The 13390-nt window shown below is 47.2% G+C and overlaps 9 non-coding genes across 9 annotated transcripts; all 9 read right to left on the reverse strand.

Moving 5' to 3' along the window:
- Positions 1 to 87: 87 nt before the first annotated feature.
- On the reverse strand, positions 88 to 160 carry TRNAV-UAC (transfer RNA valine (anticodon UAC)). Its single transcript has one exon. It is a non-coding gene; the product is annotated as a tRNA-Val (tRNA).
- A 1393-nt stretch (positions 161 to 1553) lies between these two features.
- Positions 1554 to 1665, reverse strand: TRNAL-CAA (transfer RNA leucine (anticodon CAA)). The gene is made up of 2 exons: positions 1628 to 1665; positions 1554 to 1599 (listed from the first exon to the last, which is right to left on the reverse strand). It is a non-coding gene; the product is annotated as a tRNA-Leu (tRNA).
- Positions 1666 to 2411: 746 nt separating this feature from the next.
- Positions 2412 to 2483, reverse strand: TRNAP-AGG (transfer RNA proline (anticodon AGG)). Its single transcript has one exon. It is a non-coding gene; the product is annotated as a tRNA-Pro (tRNA).
- A 1907-nt stretch (positions 2484 to 4390) lies between these two features.
- TRNAL-CAA (transfer RNA leucine (anticodon CAA)) lies at positions 4391 to 4502 on the reverse strand. The gene is made up of 2 exons: positions 4465 to 4502; positions 4391 to 4436 (listed from the first exon to the last, which is right to left on the reverse strand). It is a non-coding gene; the product is annotated as a tRNA-Leu (tRNA).
- Positions 4503 to 5249: 747 nt separating this feature from the next.
- On the reverse strand, positions 5250 to 5321 carry TRNAP-AGG (transfer RNA proline (anticodon AGG)). Its single transcript has one exon. It is a non-coding gene; the product is annotated as a tRNA-Pro (tRNA).
- Positions 5322 to 8087: 2766 nt separating this feature from the next.
- On the reverse strand, positions 8088 to 8159 carry TRNAP-AGG (transfer RNA proline (anticodon AGG)). Its single transcript has one exon. It is a non-coding gene; the product is annotated as a tRNA-Pro (tRNA).
- A 1907-nt stretch (positions 8160 to 10066) lies between these two features.
- Positions 10067 to 10178, reverse strand: TRNAL-CAA (transfer RNA leucine (anticodon CAA)). The gene is made up of 2 exons: positions 10141 to 10178; positions 10067 to 10112 (listed from the first exon to the last, which is right to left on the reverse strand). It is a non-coding gene; the product is annotated as a tRNA-Leu (tRNA).
- Positions 10179 to 10924: 746 nt separating this feature from the next.
- TRNAP-AGG (transfer RNA proline (anticodon AGG)) lies at positions 10925 to 10996 on the reverse strand. Its single transcript has one exon. It is a non-coding gene; the product is annotated as a tRNA-Pro (tRNA).
- Positions 10997 to 12903: 1907 nt separating this feature from the next.
- Positions 12904 to 13015, reverse strand: TRNAL-CAA (transfer RNA leucine (anticodon CAA)). The gene is made up of 2 exons: positions 12978 to 13015; positions 12904 to 12949 (listed from the first exon to the last, which is right to left on the reverse strand). It is a non-coding gene; the product is annotated as a tRNA-Leu (tRNA).
- Positions 13016 to 13390: the final 375 nt, after the last annotated feature.

Genomic DNA, 13390 nt, shown 5'->3' on the forward strand with positions numbered 1-13390 from the left:
CTGGTGAGGGATAGACAGCTTCCATTATCTCAGCTTTCCTATAAATTGAGAGAGTAAATGCAAACTGTGTGAAAAACAGAAAGCTGCTGTTTCTGCCCGGTCTCGAACCAGGGACCTTTCGCGTGTAAAGCGAACGTGATAACCACTACACTACAGAAACAGACACGCTTGCAGGGATCTTCTTGGCATGTAGTGGGCTGGAATGCACAGACCAAGGGCCAATGTCCATGAAGCTCAAAGTTGGACCCTCCTTACCCAATCTCTTTCTTTGGAAGAAAGGAACGAGGACCCCTTTTATTCCAAAAGGCGATTTTAAAACCATACCTGAAACCACACTAGAAAAACACTTTGCATTTAATTTTCCTACACTGATGGTCCACCCCAGAAAAGCAGTTGCAAAGAAGTCCGGCACTGAAATTCTATACGCCAAAAGTGGGAAATAGCGTAGAGGGAAAGGAACTTTCTCACCATACACGGCGTCTTATAGCATTGAAAAGAAGAAATGGCCCTATATAATAAGCAGCCTAAAAATAATTCCACAGCATGGGCTCGTCCGGGATTTGAATCCGGGACCTCTCGCACCCGAAGCGAGAATCATACCCCTAGACCAACGAGCCTGATTCCCCAGTTGGCATTTTAAGCAATTTCTGATGCGTCTTTCAGAAACAAAGCAGGGCTATTTGGCTGCTCTCTCTCTATGTGAACCACAAAAAGTCATGTTTTCTCTCAAGGTGTTGTTTTTTTCACTCTTGCAAGGAAGGGATCAGTCGATATCCTAGCTGCCAGAGAGCAGAAAAAAGGCGCTGATGAGAACTGTGGCACTTTCTGGCACTTGTACTCCTCTGCAAGTCCTGGACACTTGCCCCATAGACTTCCACCCCAGATGCAAGGGAGGGCCTGCCAATTCTTGCTCCTAAGACAGAGGCATTTGATTCTTGGATTCAAACACGCTCACTCAGCGCTCGATCAGGCTCGATCAGGTGAGATTTATATGAGTGGCTCGCAGGACTGAAACACTAACCTGGGAGCCCCAGGGTGGCTGAATTCCCAGGATGGCCATTTTTGGGCAAGTCACCTCCTTTCCTCCTGCCTCAATCTAGAATTGGCTGCAAATCACAAGATAGAGTTCAATGTCCGTGTGTACTGCCTACTCCCAGATACCTCTCTGTCTTCCTTATGTAAATTAAAATTCGCAAGGGGGGACCAATGACAATCTGCTCCTCCCACATAACCAGGAAGCCCTGTTGAACATGTCTGCCTGTGTTGTTGCAGGGACAGTGCCTTCTCCGCCCAAAAGGTGGCAGGAGAGCCTCACAACAAAGATGGGATCAACTGCTTAATGAGAAACCAGCACGGCAGTTTGTGTGATGGAGTGCAAATTTAACGGAAGGTGTGCCTGAGGTGTCCCTTCCAGGAATACATGGAATTGTGATTGAGGGCCCAGCCTGATCGTTGGTGGATTTCTCGTCATATGTTACAGGTCCGTGCAAAGATTGTGGTGTGTGGGGAATGCACTGCAAAACACAGGACGATTTAAGGGTGTAAAAGAAACCTGTCAGAAGTGGGATTTGAACCCACGCCTCCATGAGGAGACCAGAAGTCTCAGTTGCACTGAAGATCAAGCTCTCTTGAGTCTGGCGCCTTAGACCACTCGGCCATCCTGACAGCCCTGGGTGTGCACAGATCTGACTCTTCTGACTGCACCTGCCAATGTTTGCACTTACAACGTTCACAGCAATGTCACAAGTGTAAAGACCCCACAATACAACATGGCATGACATAAAAAAGCTAGGCACAAGAGCGACCACTGATGGATGCGGATTACTTTGTTTCGTCTTGCAAAAGTAAAGGAAGTTTCCCATGGCTCGCTGGGTTCAAGGACCGCCTCTTCTTAAGCTTGCATTGAGATAATAAGGTTTTAGAGGGTGCACATAAAAGCAGCTCATGCACAGTGTTTCTGCCCGGTCTCGAACCAGGGACCTTTCGCGTGTTAGGTGAACGTGATGACCACTACACTACAGAAACTCACTTGCTGTGTTTTACTGTTAGAGCAAGGTTCCTCTCAAGGGTTCTCTCTACTTCTATTCTGCTGTATCAGCAGCCACTCAGAAAGCGAGGAGCAAGTGTGAAAACTGCAGAGATATCAGCCAACATACTTGCAATTAGACGTATTAAAAATTGACTTATGCAGGCATCGACAGACAAATATCTGATGCCTAAATGCCAGCAAGTACAGCTTGGGAAAGCATCACCTGGGACACACACAGACTAAGCATGAAGGCAGAAAAAGCATGGTGATCCATGTTTCTTATGAGGTTCAAAATATTTTGTGCAACAATGCGGCGAGTGTAATGAGAAATAGTCAGGCATTGTGAGTTTTGAGTAGGATTCGTATGTTTACCTCTGAAAAAGGGCTCGTCCGGGATTTGAACCCGGGACCTCTCGCACCCTAAGCGAGAATCATACCCCTAGACCAACGAGCCGAGGCACACAAGAGTCGCCTTTCGCACCGGCTCCGGGGGTTATTGGCAGCGAGTTAGTGAATGCTTCACCCAAAGCAAGCAACTGCACATGCTGCTCTCTTCTGCAATATGGTTGCTGTCTTTTCCATGGCCGTCATCGAACAAGAAATGAAAATGCCTCTATCCTTCAGACATTTTGTTTGTTCTAGGTGTATGCTCTCGGTGAGGTCAATAAAACCATTTCTGCTCTCATGCCTTGCTTTCATGAAGTAGGCCCAACCTTCAGTACACAAGGACGTGCAAACGAATAGCGCAAACTATCGTCACTTCTCTTTTTGAGCTGTCACTGATACCCCTGGAGCACAGTACGTCACGCTGGTGAGGGATAGACAGCTTCCATTATCTCAGCTTTCCTATAAATTGAGAGAGTAAATGCAAACTGTGTGAAAAACAGAAAGCTGCTGTTTCTGCCCGGTCTCGAACCAGGGACCTTTCGCGTTTAAAGCGAACGTGATAACCACTACACTACAGAAACAGACACGCTTGCAGGAATCTTCTTGGCATGTAGTGGGCTGGAATGCACAGACCAAGGGCCAATGTCCATGAAGCTCAAAGTTGGACCCTCCTTACCCGATCTCTTTCTTTGGAAGAAAGGAACGAGGACCCCTTTTATTCCAAAAGGCGATTTTAAAACCATACCTGAAACCACACTAGAAAAACACTTTGCATTTAATTTTCCTACACTGATGGTCCACCCCAGAAAAGCAGTTGCAAAGAAGTCCTGCACTGAAATTCTATACGCCAAAAGTGGGAAATAGCGTAGAGGGAAAGGAACTTTCTCACCATACACGGCGTCTTATAGCATTGAAAAGAAGAAATGGCCCTATATAATAAGCAGCCTAAAAATAATTCCACAGCATGGGCTCGTCCGGGATTTGAATCCGGGACCTCTCGCACCCGAAGCGAGAATCATACCCCTAGACCAACGAGCCTGATTCCCCAGTTGGCATTTTAAGCAATTTCTGATGCGTCTTTCAGAAACAAAGCAGGGCTATTTGGCTGCTCTCTCTCTATGTGAACCACAAAAAGTCATGTTTTCTCTCAAGGTGTTGTTTTTTTCACTCTTGCAAGGAAGGGATCAGTCGATATCCTAGCTGCCAGAGAGCAGAAAAAAGGCGCTGATGAGAACTGTGGCACTTTCTGGCACTTGTACTCCTCTGCAAGTCCTGGACACTTGCCCCATAGACTTCCACCCCAGATGCAAGGGAGGGCCTGCCAATTCTTGCTCCTAAGACAGAGGCATTTGATTCTTGGATTCAAACACGCTCACTCAGCGCTCGATCAGGCTCGATCAGGTGAGATTTATATGAGTGGCTCGCAGGACTGAAACACTAACCTGGGAGCCCCAGGGTGGCTGAATTCCCAGGATGGCCATTTTTGGGCAAGTCACCTCCTTTCCTCCTGCCTCAATCTAGAATTGGCTGCAAATCACAAGATAGAGTTCAATGTCCGTGTGTACTGCCTACTCCCAGATACCTCTCTGTCTTCCTTAAGTAAATTAAAATTCGCAAGGGGGGACCAATGACAATCTGCTCCTCCCACATAACCAGGAAGCCCTGTTGAACATGTCTGCCTGTGTTGTTGCAGGGACAGTGCCTTCTCCGCCCAAAAGGTGGCAGGAGAGCCTCACAACAAAGATGGGATCAACTGCTTAATGAGAAACCAGCACGGCAGTTTGTGTGATGGAGTGCAAATTTAACGGAAGGTGTGCCTGAGGTGTCCCTTCCAGGAATACATGGAATTGTGATTGAGGGCCCAGCCTGATCGTTGGTGGATTTCTCGTCATATGTTACAGGTCCGTGCAAAGATTGTGGTGTGTGGGGAATGCACTGCAAAAAACAGGACGATTTAAGGGTGTAAAAGAAACCTGTCAGAAGTGGGATTTGAACCCACGCCTCCATGAGGAGACCAGAAGTCTCAGTTGCACTGAAGATCAAGCTCTCTTGAGTCTGGCGCCTTAGACCACTCGGCCATCCTGACAGCCCTGGGTGTGCACAGATCTGACTCTTCTGACTGCACCTGCCAATGTTTGCACTTACAACGTTCACAGCAATGTCACAAGTGTAAAGACCCCACAATACAACATGGCATGACAAAAAAAAAGCTAGGCACAAGAGCGACCACTGATGGATGCGGATTACTTTGTTTCGTCTTGCAAAAGTAAAGGAAGTTTCCCATGGCTCGCTGGGTTCAAGGACCGCCTCTTCTTAAGCTTGCATTGAGATAATAAGGTTTTAGAGGGTGCACATAAAAGCAGCTCATGCACAGTGTTTCTGCCCGGTCTCGAACCGGGTGCCTTTCGCGTGTTAGGCAAACGTGATGACCACTACACTACAGAAAGTCACTTGCTGTGTTTTACTGTTAGAGCAAGGTTCCTCTCAAGGGTTCTCTCTACTTCTATTCTGCTGTATCAGCAGCCACTCAGAAAGCGAGGAGCAAGTGTGAAAACTGCAGAGATATCAGCCAACATACTTGCAATTAGACGTATTAAAAATTGACTTATGCAGGCATCGACAGACAAATATCTGATGCCTAAATGCCAGCAAGTACAGCTTGGGAAAGCATCACCTGGGACACACACAGACTAAGCATGAAGGCAGAAAAAGCATGGTGATCCATGTTTCTTATGAGGTTCAAAATATTTTGTGCAACAATGCGGCGAGTGTAATGAGAAATAGTCAGGCATTGGGAGTTTTGAGTAGGATTCGTATGTTTACCTCTGAAAAAGGGCTCGTCCGGGATTTGAACCCGGGACCTCTCGCACCCTAAGCGAGAATCATACCCCTAGACCAACGAGCCGAGGCACACAAGAGTCGCCTTTCGCACCGGCTCCGGGGGTTATTGGCAGCGAGTTAGTGAATGCTTCACCCAAAGCAAGCAACTGCACATGCTGCTCTCTTCTGCAATATGGTTGCTGTCTTTTCCATGGCCGTCATCGAACAAGAAATGAAAATGCCTCTATCCTTCAGACATTTTGTTTGTTCTAGGTGTATGCTCTCGGTGAGGTCAATAAAACCATTTCTGCTCTCATGCCTTGCTTTCATGAAGTAGGCCCAACCTTCAGTACACAAGGACGTGCAAACGAATAGCGCAAACTATCGTCACTTCTCTTTTTGAGCTGTCACTGATACCCCTGGAGCACAGTACGTCACGCTGGTGAGGGATAGACAGCTTCCATTATCTCAGCTTTCCTATAAATTGAGAGAGTAAATGCAAACTGTGTGAAAAACAGAAAGCTGCTGTTTCTGCCCGGTCTCGAACCAGGGACCTTTCGCGTTTAAAGCGAACGTGATAACCACTACACTACAGAAACAGACACGCTTGCAGGAATCTTCTTGGCATGTAGTGGGCTGGAATGCACAGACCAAGGGCCAATGTCCATGAAGCTCAAAGTTGGACCCTCCTTACCCGATCTCTTTCTTTGGAAGAAAGGAACGAGGACCCCTTTTATTCCAAAAGGCGATTTTAAAACCATACCTGAAACCACACTAGAAAAACACTTTGCATTTAATTTTCCTACACTGATGGTCCACCCCAGAAAAGCAGTTGCAAAGAAGTCCTGCACTGAAATTCTATACGCCAAAAGTGGGAAATAGCGTAGAGGGAAAGGAACTTTCTCACCATACACGGCGTCTTATAGCATTGAAAAGAAGAAATGGCCCTATATAATAAGCAGCCTAAAAATAATTCCACAGCATGGGCTCGTCCGGGATTTGAATCCGGGACCTCTCGCACCCGAAGCGAGAATCATACCCCTAGACCAACGAGCCTGATTCCCCAGTTGGCATTTTAAGCAATTTCTGATGCGTCTTTCAGAAACAAAGCAGGGCTATTTGGCTGCTCTCTCTCTATGTGAACCACAAAAAGTCATGTTTTCTCTCAAGGTGTTGTTTTTTTCACTCTTGCAAGGAAGGGATCAGTCGATATCCTAGCTGCCAGAGAGCAGAAAAAAGGCGCTGATGAGAACTGTGGCACTTTCTGGCACTTGTACTCCTCTGCAAGTCCTGGACACTTGCCCCATAGACTTCCACCCCAGATGCAAGGGAGGGCCTGCCAATTCTTGCTCCTAAGACAGAGGCATTTGATTCTTGGATTCAAACACGCTCACTCAGCGCTCGATCAGGCTCGATCAGGTGAGATTTATATGAGTGGCTCGCAGGACTGAAACACTAACCTGGGAGCCCCAGGGTGGCTGAATTCCCAGGATGGCCATTTTTGGGCAAGTCACCTCCTTTCCTCCTGCCTCAATCTAGAATTGGCTGCAAATCACAAGATAGAGTTCAATGTCCGTGTGTACTGCCTACTCCCAGATACCTCTCTGTCTTCCTTAAGTAAATTAAAATTCGCAAGGGGGGACCAATGACAATCTGCTCCTCCCACATAACCAGGAAGCCCTGTTGAACATGTCTGCCTGTGTTGTTGCAGGGACAGTGCCTTCTCCGCCCAAAAGGTGGCAGGAGAGCCTCACAACAAAGATGGGATCAACTGCTTAATGAGAAACCAGCACGGCAGTTTGTGTGATGGAGTGCAAATTTAACGGAAGGTGTGCCTGAGGTGTCCCTTCCAGGAATACATGGAATTGTGATTGAGGGCCCAGCCTGATCGTTGGTGGATTTCTCGTCATATGTTACAGGTCCGTGCAAAGATTGTGGTGTGTGGGGAATGCACTGCAAAAAACAGGACGATTTAAGGGTGTAAAAGAAACCTGTCAGATGTGGGATTTGAACCCACGCCTCCATGAGGAGACCAGAAGTCTCAGTTGCACTGAAGATCAAGCTCTCTTGAGTCTGGCGCCTTAGACCACTCGGCCATCCTGACAGCCCTGGGTGTGCACAGATCTGACTCTTCTGACTGCACCTGCCAATGTTTGCACTTACAACGTTCACAGCAATGTCACAAGTGTAAAGACCCCACAATACAACATGGCATGACAAAAAAAAAGCTAGGCACAAGAGCGACCACTGATGGATGCGGATTACTTTGTTTCGTCTTGCAAAAGTAAAGGAAGTTTCCCATGGCTCGCTGGGTTCAAGGACCGCCTCTTCTTAAGCTTGCATTGAGATAATAAGGTTTTAGAGGGTGCACATAAAAGCAGCTCATGCACAGTGTTTCTGCCCGGTCTCGAACCGGGGACCTTTCGCGTGTTAGGCAAACGTGATGACCACTACACTACAGAAAGTCACTTGCTGTGTTTTACTGTTAGAGCAAGGTTCCTCTCAAGGGTTCTCTCTACTTCTATTCTGCTGTATCAGCAGCCACTCAGAAAGCGAGGAGCAAGTGTGAAAACTGCAGAGATATCAGCCAACATACTTGCAATTAGACGTATTAAAAATTGACTTATGCAGGCATCGACAGACAAATATCTGATGCCTAAATGCCAGCAAGTACAGCTTGGGAAAGCATCACCTGGGACACACACAGACTAAGCATGAAGGCAGAAAAAGCATGGTGATCCATGTTTCTTATGATGTTCAAAATATTTTGTGCAACAATGCGGCGAGTGTAATGAGAAATAGTCAGGCATTGTGAGTTTTGAGTAGGATTCGTATGTTTACCTCTGAAAAAGGGCTCGTCCGGGATTTGAACCCGGGACCTCTCGCACCCTAAGCGAGAATCATACCCCTAGACCAACGAGCCGAGGCACACAAGAGTCGCCTTTCGCACCGGCTCCGGGGGTTATTGGCAGCGAGTTAGTGAATGCTTCACCCAAAGCAAGCAACTGCACATGCTGCTCTCTTCTGCAATATGGTTGCTGTCTTTTCCATGGCCGTCATCGAACAAGAAATGAAAATGCCTCTATCCTTCAGACATTTTGTTTGTTCTAGGTGTATGCTCTCGGTGAGGTCAATAAAACCATTTCTGCTCTCATGCCTTGCTTTCATGAAGTAGGCCCAACCTTCAGTACACAAGGACGTGCAAACGAATAGCGCAAACTATCGTCACTTCTCTTTTTGAGCTGTCACTGATACCCCTGGAGCACAGTACGTCACGCTGGTGAGGGATAGACAGCTTCCATTATCTCAGCTTTCCTATAAATTGAGAGAGTAAATGCAAACTGTGTGAAAAACAGAAAGCTGCTGTTTCTGCCCAGTCTCGAACCAGGGACCTTTCGCGTGTAAAGCGAACGTGATAACCACTACACTACAGAAACAGACACGCTTGCAGGAATCTTCTTGGCATGTAGTGGGCTGGAATGCACAGACCAAGGGCCAATGTCCATGAAGCTCAAAGTTGGACCCTCCTTACCCGATCTCTTTCTTTGGAAGAAAGGAACGAGGACCCCTTTTATTCCAAAAGGCGATTTTAAAACCATACCTGAAACCACACTAGAAAAACACTTTGCATTTAATTTTCCTACACTGATGGTCCACCCCAGAAAAGCAGTTGCAAAGAAGTCCGGCACTGAAATTCTATACGCCAAAAGTGGGAAATAGCGTAGAGGGAAAGGAACTTTCTCACCATACACGGCGTCTTATAGCATTGAAAAGAAGAAATGGCCCTATATAATAAGAAGCCTAAAAATTATTCCACAGCATGGGCTCGTCCGGGATTTGAATCCGGGACCTCTCGCACCCGAAGCGAGAATCATACCCCTAGACCAACGAGCCTGATTCCCCAGTTGGCATTTTAAGCAATTTCTGATGCGTCTTTCAGAAACAAAGCAGGGCTATTTGGCTGCTCTCTCTCTATGTGAACCACAAAAAGTCATGTTTTCTCTCAAGGTGTTGTTTTTTTCACTCTTGCAAGGAAGGGATCAGTCGATATCCTAGCTGCCAGAGAGCAGAAAAAAGGCGCTGATGAGAACTGTGGCACTTTCTGGCACTTGTACTCCTCTGCAAGTCCTGGACACTTGCCCCATAGACTTCTACCCCAGATTGAAGGGAGGGCCTGCCAATTCTTGCTCCTAAGACAGAGGCATTTGATTCTTGGATTCAAATACGCTCACTCAGCGCTCGATCAGGCTCGATCAGGCGAGATTTATATGAGTGGCTCGCAGGACTGAAACACTAACCTGGGAGCCCCAGGGTGGCTGAATTCCCAGGATGGCCATTTTTGGGCAAGTCACCTCCTTTCCTCCTGCCTCAATCTAGAATTGGCTGCAAATCACAAGATAGAGTTCAATGTCCGTGTGTACTGCCTACTCCCAGATACCTCTCTGTCTTCCTTATGTAAATTAAAATTCGCAAGGGGGGACCAATGACAATCTGCTCCTCCCACATAACCAGGAAGCCCTGTTGAACATGTCTGCCTGTGTTGTTGCAGGGACAGTGCCTTCTCCGCCCAAAAGGTGGCAGGAGAGCCTCACAACAAAGATGGGATCAACTGCTTAATGAGAAACCAGCACGGCAGTTTGTGTGATGGAGTGCAAATTTAACGGAAGGTGTGCCTGAGGTGTCCCTTCCAGGAATACATGGAATTGTGATTGAGGGCCCAGCCTGATCGTTGGTGGATTTCTCGTCATATGTTACAGGTCCGTGCAAAGATTGTGGTGTGTGGGGAATGCACTGCAAAACACAGGACGATTTAAGGGTGTAAAAGAAACCTGTCAGAAGTGGGATTTGAACCCACGCCTCCATGAGGAGACCAGAAGTCTCAGTTGCACTGAAGATCAAGCTCTCTTGAGTCTGGCGCCTTAGACCACTCGGCCATCCTGACAGCCCTGGGTGTGCACAGATCTGACTCTTCTGACTGCACCTGCCAATGTTTGCACTTACAACGTTCACAGCAATGTCACAAGTGTAAAGACCCCACAATACAACATGGCATGACATAAAAAAGCTAGGCACAAGAGCGACCACTGATGGATGCGGATTACTTTGTTTCGTCTTGCAAAAGTAAAGGAAGTTTCCCATGGCTCGCTGGGTTCAAGGACCGCCTCTTCTTAAGCTTGCATTGAGATAATAAGGTTTTAGAGGGTGCACATAAAAGCAGCTCATGCACAGTGTTTCTGCCCGGTCTCGAACCAGGGACCTTTCGCGTGTTAGGTGAACGTGATGACCACTACACTACAGAAACTCACTTGCTGTGTTTTACTGTTAGAGCAAGGTTCCTCTCAAGGGTTCTCTCTACTTCTATTCTGCTGTATCAGCAGCCACTCAGAAAGCGAGGAGCAAGTGTGAAAACTGCAGAGATATCAGCCAACATACTTGCAATTAGACGTATTAAAAATTGACTTATGCAGGCATCGACAGACAAATATCTGATGCCTAAATGCCAGCAAGTACAGCTTGGGAAAGCATCACCTGGGACACACACAGACTAAGCATGAAGGCAGAAAAAGCATGGTGATCCATGTTTCTTATGAGGTTCAAAATATTTTGTGCAACAATGCGGCGAGTGTAATGAGAAATAGTCAGGCATTGTGAGTTTTGAGTAGGATTCGTATGTTTACCTCTGAAAAAGGGCTCGTCCGGGATTTGAACCCGGGACCTCTCGCACCCTAAGCGAGAATCATACCCCTAGACCAACGAGCCGAGGCACACAAGAGTCGCCTTTCGCACCGGCTCCGGGGGTTATTGGCAGCGAGTTAGTGAATGCTTCACCCAAAGCAAGCAACTGCACATGCTGCTCTCTTCTGCAATATGGTTGCTGTCTTTTCCATGGCCGTCATCGAACAAGAAATGAAAATGCCTCTATCCTTCAGACATTTTGTTTGTTCTAGGTGTATGCTCTCGGTGAGGTCAATAAAACCATTTCTGCTCTCATGCCTTGCTTTCATGAAGTAGGCCCAACCTTCAGTACACAAGGACGTGCAAACGAATAGCGCAAACTATCGTCACTTCTCTTTTTGAGCTGTCACTGATACCCCTGGAGCACAGTACGTCACGCTGGTGAGGGATAGACAGCTTCCATTATCTCAGCTTTCCTATAAATTGAGAGAGTAAATGCAAACTGTGTGAAAAACAGAAAGCTGCTGTTTCTGCCCGGTCTCGAACCAGGGACCTTTCGCGTTTAAAGCGAACGTGATAACCACTACACTACAGAAACAGACACGCTTGCAGGAATCTTCTTGGCATGTAGTGGGCTGGAATGCACAGACCAAGGGCCAATGTCCATGAAGCTCAAAGTTGGACCCTCCTTACCCGATCTCTTTCTTTGGAAGAAAGGAACGAGGACCCCTTTTATTCCAAAAGGCGATTTTAAAACCATACCTGAAACCACACTAGAAAAACACTTTGCATTTAATTTTCCTACACTGATGGTCCACCCCAGAAAAGCAGTTGCAAAGAAGTCCTGCACTGAAATTCTATACGCCAAAAGTGGGAAATAGCGTAGAGGGAAAGGAACTTTCTCACCATACACGGCGTCTTATAGCATTGAAAAGAAGAAATGGCCCTATATAATAAGCAGCCTAAAAATAATTCCACAGCATGGGCTCGTCCGGGATTTGAATCCGGGACCTCTCGCACCCGAAGCGAGAATCATACCCCTAGACCAACGAGCCTGATTCCCCAGTTGGCATTTTAAGCAATTTCTGATGCGTCTTTCAGAAACAAAGCAGGGCTATTTGGCTGCTCTCTCTCTATGTGAACCACAAAAAGTCATGTTTTCTCTCAAGGTGTTGTTTTTTTCACTCTTGCAAGGAAGGGATCAGTCGATATCCTAGCTGCCAGAGAGCAGAAAAAAGGCGCTGATGAGAACTGTGGCACTTTCTGGCACTTGTACTCCTCTGCAAGTCCTGGACACTTGCCCCATAGACTTCCACCCCAGATGCAAGGGAGGGCCTGCCAATTCTTGCTCCTAAGACAGAGGCATTTGATTCTTGGATTCAAACACGCTCACTCAGCGCTCGATCAGGCTCGATCAGGTGAGATTTATATGAGTGGCTCGCAGGACTGAAACACTAACCTGGGAGCCCCAGGGTGGCTGAATTCCCAGGATGGCCATTTTTGGGCAAGTCACCTCCTTTCCTCCTGCCTCAATCTAGAATTGGCTGCAAATCACAAGATAGAGTTCAATGTCCGTGTGTACTGCCTACTCCCAGATACCTCTCTGTCTTCCTTAAGTAAATTAAAATTCGCAAGGGGGGACCAATGACAATCTGCTCCTCCCACATAACCAGGAAGCCCTGTTGAACATGTCTGCCTGTGTTGTTGCAGGGACAGTGCCTTCTCCGCCCAAAAGGTGGCAGGAGAGCCTCACAACAAAGATGGGATCAACTGCTTAATGAGAAACCAGCACGGCAGTTTGTGTGATGGAGTGCAAATTTAACGGAAGGTGTGCCTGAGGTGTCCCTTCCAGGAATACATGGAATTGTGATTGAGGGCCCAGCCTGATCGTTGGTGGATTTCTCGTCATATGTTACAGGTCCGTGCAAAGATTGTGGTGTGTGGGGAATGCACTGCAAAAAACAGGACGATTTAAGGGTGTAAAAGAAACCTGTCAGAAGTGGGATTTGAACCCACGCCTCCATGAGGAGACCAGAAGTCTCAGTTGCACTGAAGATCAAGCTCTCTTGAGTCTGGCGCCTTAGACCACTCGGCCATCCTGACAGCCCTGGGTGTGCACAGATCTGACTCTTCTGACTGCACCTGCCAATGTTTGCACTTACAACGTTCACAGCAATGTCACAAGTGTAAAGACCCCACAATACAACATGGCATGACAAAAAAAAAGCTAGGCACAAGAGCGACCACTGATGGATGCGGATTACTTTGTTTCGTCTTGCAAAAGTAAAGGAAGTTTCCCATGGCTCGCTGGGTTCAAGGACCGCCTCTTCTTAAGCTTGCATTGAGATAATAAGGTTTTAGAGGGTGCACATAAAAGCAGCTCATGCACAGTGTTTCTGCCCGGTCTCGAACCGGGGACCTTTCGCGTGTTAGGCAAACGTGATGACCACTACACTACAGAAAGTCACTTGCTGTGTT

The sequence above is a fragment of the Triturus cristatus genome, chromosome 10 (assembly GCF_964204655.1).
Source record: "Triturus cristatus chromosome 10, aTriCri1.1, whole genome shotgun sequence".
Classification (NCBI taxonomy): Eukaryota; Metazoa; Chordata; class Amphibia; order Caudata; family Salamandridae; genus Triturus; species Triturus cristatus.